Source organism: Semicossyphus pulcher, unplaced genomic scaffold (genome assembly GCF_022749685.1).
Source record: "Semicossyphus pulcher isolate SPU_LCO1_2020_fin unplaced genomic scaffold, fSemPul1.0.p SCAF_38, whole genome shotgun sequence".
Lineage (NCBI taxonomy): Eukaryota > Metazoa > Chordata > Actinopteri > Labriformes > Labridae > Semicossyphus > Semicossyphus pulcher.
In genome coordinates, this window is record NW_027211713.1 from 205,001 (window position 1) to 210,806 (window position 5,806).

Here is a 5,806-nt window from a genome sequence, read left to right on the forward strand (position 1 = left end):
GATCCTCCAGAGACACAATTACACCTGAGCCCCGAGAGGAGGCGGAGGAGGAGAGAGGAGGAGGAGGACGGCCGCTGCTTCCTGCACTCGGATACTCACTCCTGTTACCTGCTGCATATACAGAGACATCTATACGCTATAACGGGCTTCACAGAGATGCTGTATGTTACACTGGTCTGATGTTACTTTAATGGAAGTTAGAGAGTTTCACAAAAATCAGGATCAAAAAAGCCAAACACTGAGAACACCCTGGCTGACTCAGAGGAAGCCTCAGAGGAAGCCTCAGACACGCCGAAAAATCAGTAATCAGTACCGAGTATCGGCGACTACACCGTCTGTGCAAGGAACTAATAAGATCATCTGTTAGCTGCTTTTGCTGTGTTAGCAGCAGAAGAACTACAATATGCTTATAATAGTCAAAAACTAAACCACCTATGGCTTAGCTATCTGTCTGTCTGTCTGTCTGAACCACGCAGCTCCTGTCCGACCGAGGAGCTCACAGGAAGCAGCTGAAACATCTTCAGGTTTGGAGAACAAACTGAGCGTGTGCAGAAACTCCAGCCTGCTGGTTTCTCTCAGCGGCCATCTTTAAAGTGCTCTGAGTGATTGTCTCCTGCGTGCTGAGCGTGTTGAATGGCTGAGTGCCAAACGCTCTGGTATGAAGCCCCTGTGTTTCAGCTGCACCGCTGCTTTAATGAACCACAGTGACTGAAGGGCCAACCGTTCGTGATTGTGGCAGAGAAAGAGACCACACTGTGTGCAGAGTCTGACGTGCTGTTAGACGGTTACATTTGAAAGAGCAGAATCAGCCTCCACACCAGGAGCACGTCTGATTCCCTGCTGAACCTCTGACACGACATGGGAAACCATCAGCAGCTTTTAACTGGAATGAAGCAGATGAAGAGCTGCTCTGAGCCGAGCTGCAGTTTGTGGAGTCAAACCAGAAAACAACAACTGTTCGATGGACGGCAGAGAAATGTTGTGACCCTGACAGGTTCATTCTTACTGACTGCTCTGAGCTTCATCTTCATCTGTCCTCAGGTGAAAATATGTCCAAGCAGAGGCGATAATTACCCGGTCTACTGCAGAGTCATGTGACCCGAGTCTGAATGCTGTTTATAACCTTTCCCACTAAGTAAAAAAGACGGGTGTTAGCGGGTGTTAGCGGGTGTTAGCGGGTGATAGCTGGTGTTAGCTGGTGTTAGCGGGTGATAGCTGGTGTTAGCAGGTGTTAGCGGGTGTTAGCTGGTGTTAACTGGTGTTAGCGGGTTTTTTGACCAGTGGGAAAGCGGCTTTACGTTTCTTTTGGTTTGGGAGGCGAGGCAGCATTATTGGCAAAATACCTTTCAATGCAAAGAAAGTTCGTACCCTCTGGAGTTGAGGGGTCGTTAGGCTCACATGATCCTGAGTGTGAGTGTGATCTCAGCTGTTTGGGCAGAGACTTCAACACTGCATCGTCAGTGGGTGATAGGTGGTGTCTTAGGCCACCACCTCTGTTAAGGGATGGTTTTTCCAGCTGAACATCGATGGCTTCCTTGACACCTCTTTCAAAGCAGCGGCCTTCTCTGGCTGGATGTGAACCTTGCTGTCTTCAGAGGAGTGTCCTTTGACCTTTAGATGGAGGTGGACAACATCAACATCTCTAACATCATTTCTCCTGTTTGAACTTTATTTTTATCCTTTCTAAGTGCAGCTCTTTGTTCACAGATCGAGTGTTGTTTCTTAAATAGCTGAATACGTGTCTCACAGCTTCAGTGGAGACGTTCACAGAGAGAGTTTCACACGCCTGACGAGCACATGGACACAAAGAGAAGCAGATAAAGACCCCCCCTCTCTCAGGGCCGGGGTCTCTGAGCAAGCCGACCCTCCATCTGCTCTTTAATTCACTTTGACTGCGTTTAATCTGGTTAAAAGCAGAACCCTTTAAAAAGCAGCAGGACGTTAGCATGACGAGCTAAAGGAGGATAATTTAATCAGCCAATCAGGAGAAGACCCTCTTCCTGCTTTGTGTCACATTCGGTCATCAACAATAATTATCATTAGCAGAAATGTGACGACACAAACTCAATGAAACGTTGTCATTGTTGACATGATGGAAAATGTTGAGCTGATCTCAACCTTTGTCCACATGAAGACCAAACTCTGCACAGAGGTCAAAGGTCACAGCTGAAAAACTAGTTTCACTCATCAAATTAAAATGAAATAGGTTTTCTGGACTTACGGCTACAAATACCAGTTATTGAACCTTTAAATGTGTTGATTATTTTCTAATAAATCAGCTGTTGAATCTGTAAGAAAAAAACATCTTCCAGTTAAAATGTATTTATATAAAAACTGGAGTTTCAGTTTCATTAACTGTTTTCAATATAAAATGTTCGACGTGCTTGTTTAGTTGAACCCAATAACAGTGAAAGAAATATTCAGTTTTCATGATGAAGAGAAAAGCAGCAAATAGAAAACATTTCACACCTTTGATTCATAACGAGTCGTTTTCAGCTTTTTGTTTTGATCTTTTTTTACTTTCTGATTCTTTATAAAACAACTCAAGTCATTTTCAGGCATCAGACCGACAGCAGGCGTTTATCAAAGTATGTTGACACGTTAGTGAGCACAAAAAGTAACCGATGAATTGCAGAGGTGGACAGTGACGAAGTACGTGTACTACATGATTTGAGTATCTGTACTTGCTATGAACGTTCTCGTTACTCGCTTCTTCTGCTCAGAAACCAGCTGATGAATTTTCTTTTCTAAAACCTGAAAGACCATAAACTGTGTTGGTGTAGTTCTGCGTGCGGTCACGCAGAGCAAACTCACATCAGACGGTTCATATATAGTAGCATGCTACGGCAGAGGAGGATGACTCTCCGTATGTGAGGTGCGTGTTTGAGATCTTTGAAATGAAGGAAGATTCGTGTCGTTTTCAATGTTCGCTCTGTTTACCGCTCAAACTTCATCACAGCCTACAAAAAGAGTAAAAGCAAGAAGTCCAGAACTTTAACAAGTAATAATGTGACTGAGCAACTTTCACTTGTATTGGAGGAATCTTTAACCGGGAGGATCTGTGCTTTGACTCGAGTAATGAAGCTGTCTGCTATCTGCAGCCCGACGGCCAGCTGGGAAAAGCCTTCACTGAACAAGATGAAGGAAGAACCATCAACAGTGAGCGCGCTGATGGTCAGTGTTTCTCTCAGACGGCCGCAGACGTCCGCAGGTCTCTGTCAGAGCTCGACCCTCGTTCGACCACCTCGCCCCCCCCTGCCCAGAGACGCTCTGAGGCATGATGGGAAGAAAAGTGTCTGCTGGTCCTGGAGGATTTCCCTCCTGTGGCTCGTCAGTCCTTTTGTCCCACAGAGACCACACTGAGATCCTCACATGGACCTGAGGGTCTGTCCCTGTCCTCGGAGACTCGACCTGAACTCTCAGGGGGACGAGAGACGAGAAACACAGAACATGTTTTATCTCCACATCGCTGAGTTTTACATTTCTGTTGGGCTTCTTGCTTTTCTGCGGCAGACAGAGGGAGAGAGAGAGAGAGACAGAGAGAGAGAGAGAGAGAGAGAGACAGAGAGAGACAGAGAGAGAGAGAGACAGAGAGACAGAGAGAGACAGAGAGAGAGACAGAGAGAGAGAGAGACAGAGAGAGAGAGACAGAGAGAGAGACAGAGAGAGAGACAGAGAGAGAGAGACAGAGAGAGAGAGAGAGAGAGAGAGAGACAGAGAGAGAGACAGAGAGAGAGACAGAGAGAGAGAGACAGAGAGAGAGAGAGACAGAGAGAGAGACAGAGAGAGAGACAGAGAGAGAGAGAGACAGAGAGACAGAGAGAGACAGAGAGAGAGACAGAGAGAGAGAGAGACAGAGAGACAGAGAGAGACAGAGAGAGAGAGACAGAGAGAGAGAGAGACAGAGAGAGAGATCTGGTATCAGGTGTCTGTAGGAACAGCACTGAGGATTCTCCCTTTTACAAACACTAGCCTCGTCATCGTTGTTTTTTCATGCTAATGTTGCTAACGTCCTCTCTCCTCCTGTCACAGGGACATCATTCCCCCTCTGTCATCATTGAGGACACAATCCCTTAAAAACAGCTCAAGCAGACGAGGCAAGGAGAGAGGAGGCTACTAGGAGCCTACAGTGAGGAGGCACAAGTGTAACGTCTCTCTGGAGATCAGCTCTGCAGCTCGGAGAAGAACAAATCATTGAGATGAGGGTCGGTGTGAGCGATGCACAAACTCAGGAGGTGTGAAAGAAGCAACAAGCAGCCAGGTGTCTGTTAGGATCCCCGCCTGGACACCTGCCAGGTGATCAGCTCTCATACAGAGGAGCTGTCCAGAGGAGGAGATTTACACTTTTAACAAGTCGTTTCTTATCTGTGATGATGAAGTTTGTGCTTCATAACGAGCAGGTCACAGGTCATCTTTCTGTGTCCTCATCAACCTGAACATTACTTCATCATCTCAGCCCAAAATTCTGCATCATGTTCAGACCATGGGAACTTTCACTGTCACAATACAAAGTAAAACAGACGCAGTGTAACATCTTTACCAGGTTCATACTGACTGATGCTCAACATGACAGCTTGTTTGTAATGACTCAGAGACGCCCTCCTGGGTTTCACCTTTTTAACTCGGACATTTTTACAGGCCAAACAAATCAATTATTTTATACAATGATCAGCAGATTCTTTAATAGAGAGAATAATCAATAGTTGCAGCCCTACATAACATAAATAAACATTTTGGTTATGTATGAATTATGACTAAAATACGTACTGGGACATTTTACAGTGTAAAAATAAGATCATTAATACATCGCATTAAAAAGAGCTCAGAAACACAGAATAATCTTTAACTGCATGTTTTCTTATATTTATTGGCTGACATGCAGATAAGATGCTGAATATACTTTATGTCGCTTTCTTTAGTTTATAGCACTGAAACTATTGTCTGATAAATAAAATAAATAAATAAGACATCAGGTAAGTTTTTGTTTTTGTTTACACCCATTTAACACAGTCACATTATTTTATCACATTGCTCAAATTCTTTTTTCTTTATAACTTTCTGATGACTGATCTTCACACACTTCAACAGGCGAAATCTCATTGATTCGTTACTGAAAGACTGACAGCGTTTCTAACCTTACATTACAAGTTTTACTGTTTAATGTGTTATCCAACTGTTTTCTAACAAGGTTAAAAACCAGCTGCCAACACTACGCTGTGATTTAATATCAATTATTCAGTCCTTAACAGAGTCATACAATTAATAACAATTCATTATAATTATATAATTATTACATTAATAACGTAGGTGACGTGCTGTGCTTCCACCTGGAGTCTGAACTGAATCAGACCTGCACGCTGCTGAAAACAAACCGCTGTTACTCACCGATAAAATTAGCTTCTTTCTCCAAACTGTCGCTTTTTTATGACGAAAAAGTGAAGCCGAAAATCTGCGGAAGAAATAATAAATCCAAAAAACTACAAACTGTCAGCATTAACGCTCCCAGCAGCTCCTATGCACTCCGCGAGCTGTGGACTGTTGTTCTCCTACCGTTCACGCTCACATTTAAACAGCCATCAAGCCATGCAGTGAAAATACATAGAGGTTCCGGTCAAGAGTTTCAGAATAAAACTACTTCCGGAACAGGCGTCACACTAAGACTGTCATCCTGTCCAAGAGGCGGCCTTAAGCATCAACAAACACAGAGATACAAAGAAGGACTCATGTTTGCCCTCCTTCTTTTCCTCCTTTTCTTCTTCTTGTGTTTGTTCTGCACTCAGAAAACTGCAGCAGCTGAATGTGTGAC

General features: G+C 44.1%; 1 protein-coding gene across 1 annotated transcript in view; it reads right to left on the minus strand.

Moving 5' to 3' along the window:
* LOC138606824 (tetraspanin-18B-like) overlaps positions 1-5,494 on the minus strand; it is a 19,547-nt gene extending 14,053 nt beyond the window's left edge. The window contains exon 1 of the mRNA XM_069679290.1: positions 5,386-5,494. The gene's annotated coding sequence lies outside the window, so the exon portion shown is untranslated. The remainder of the gene's footprint in view (positions 1-5,385) is intronic.
* Positions 5,495-5,806: the final 312 nt, after the last annotated feature.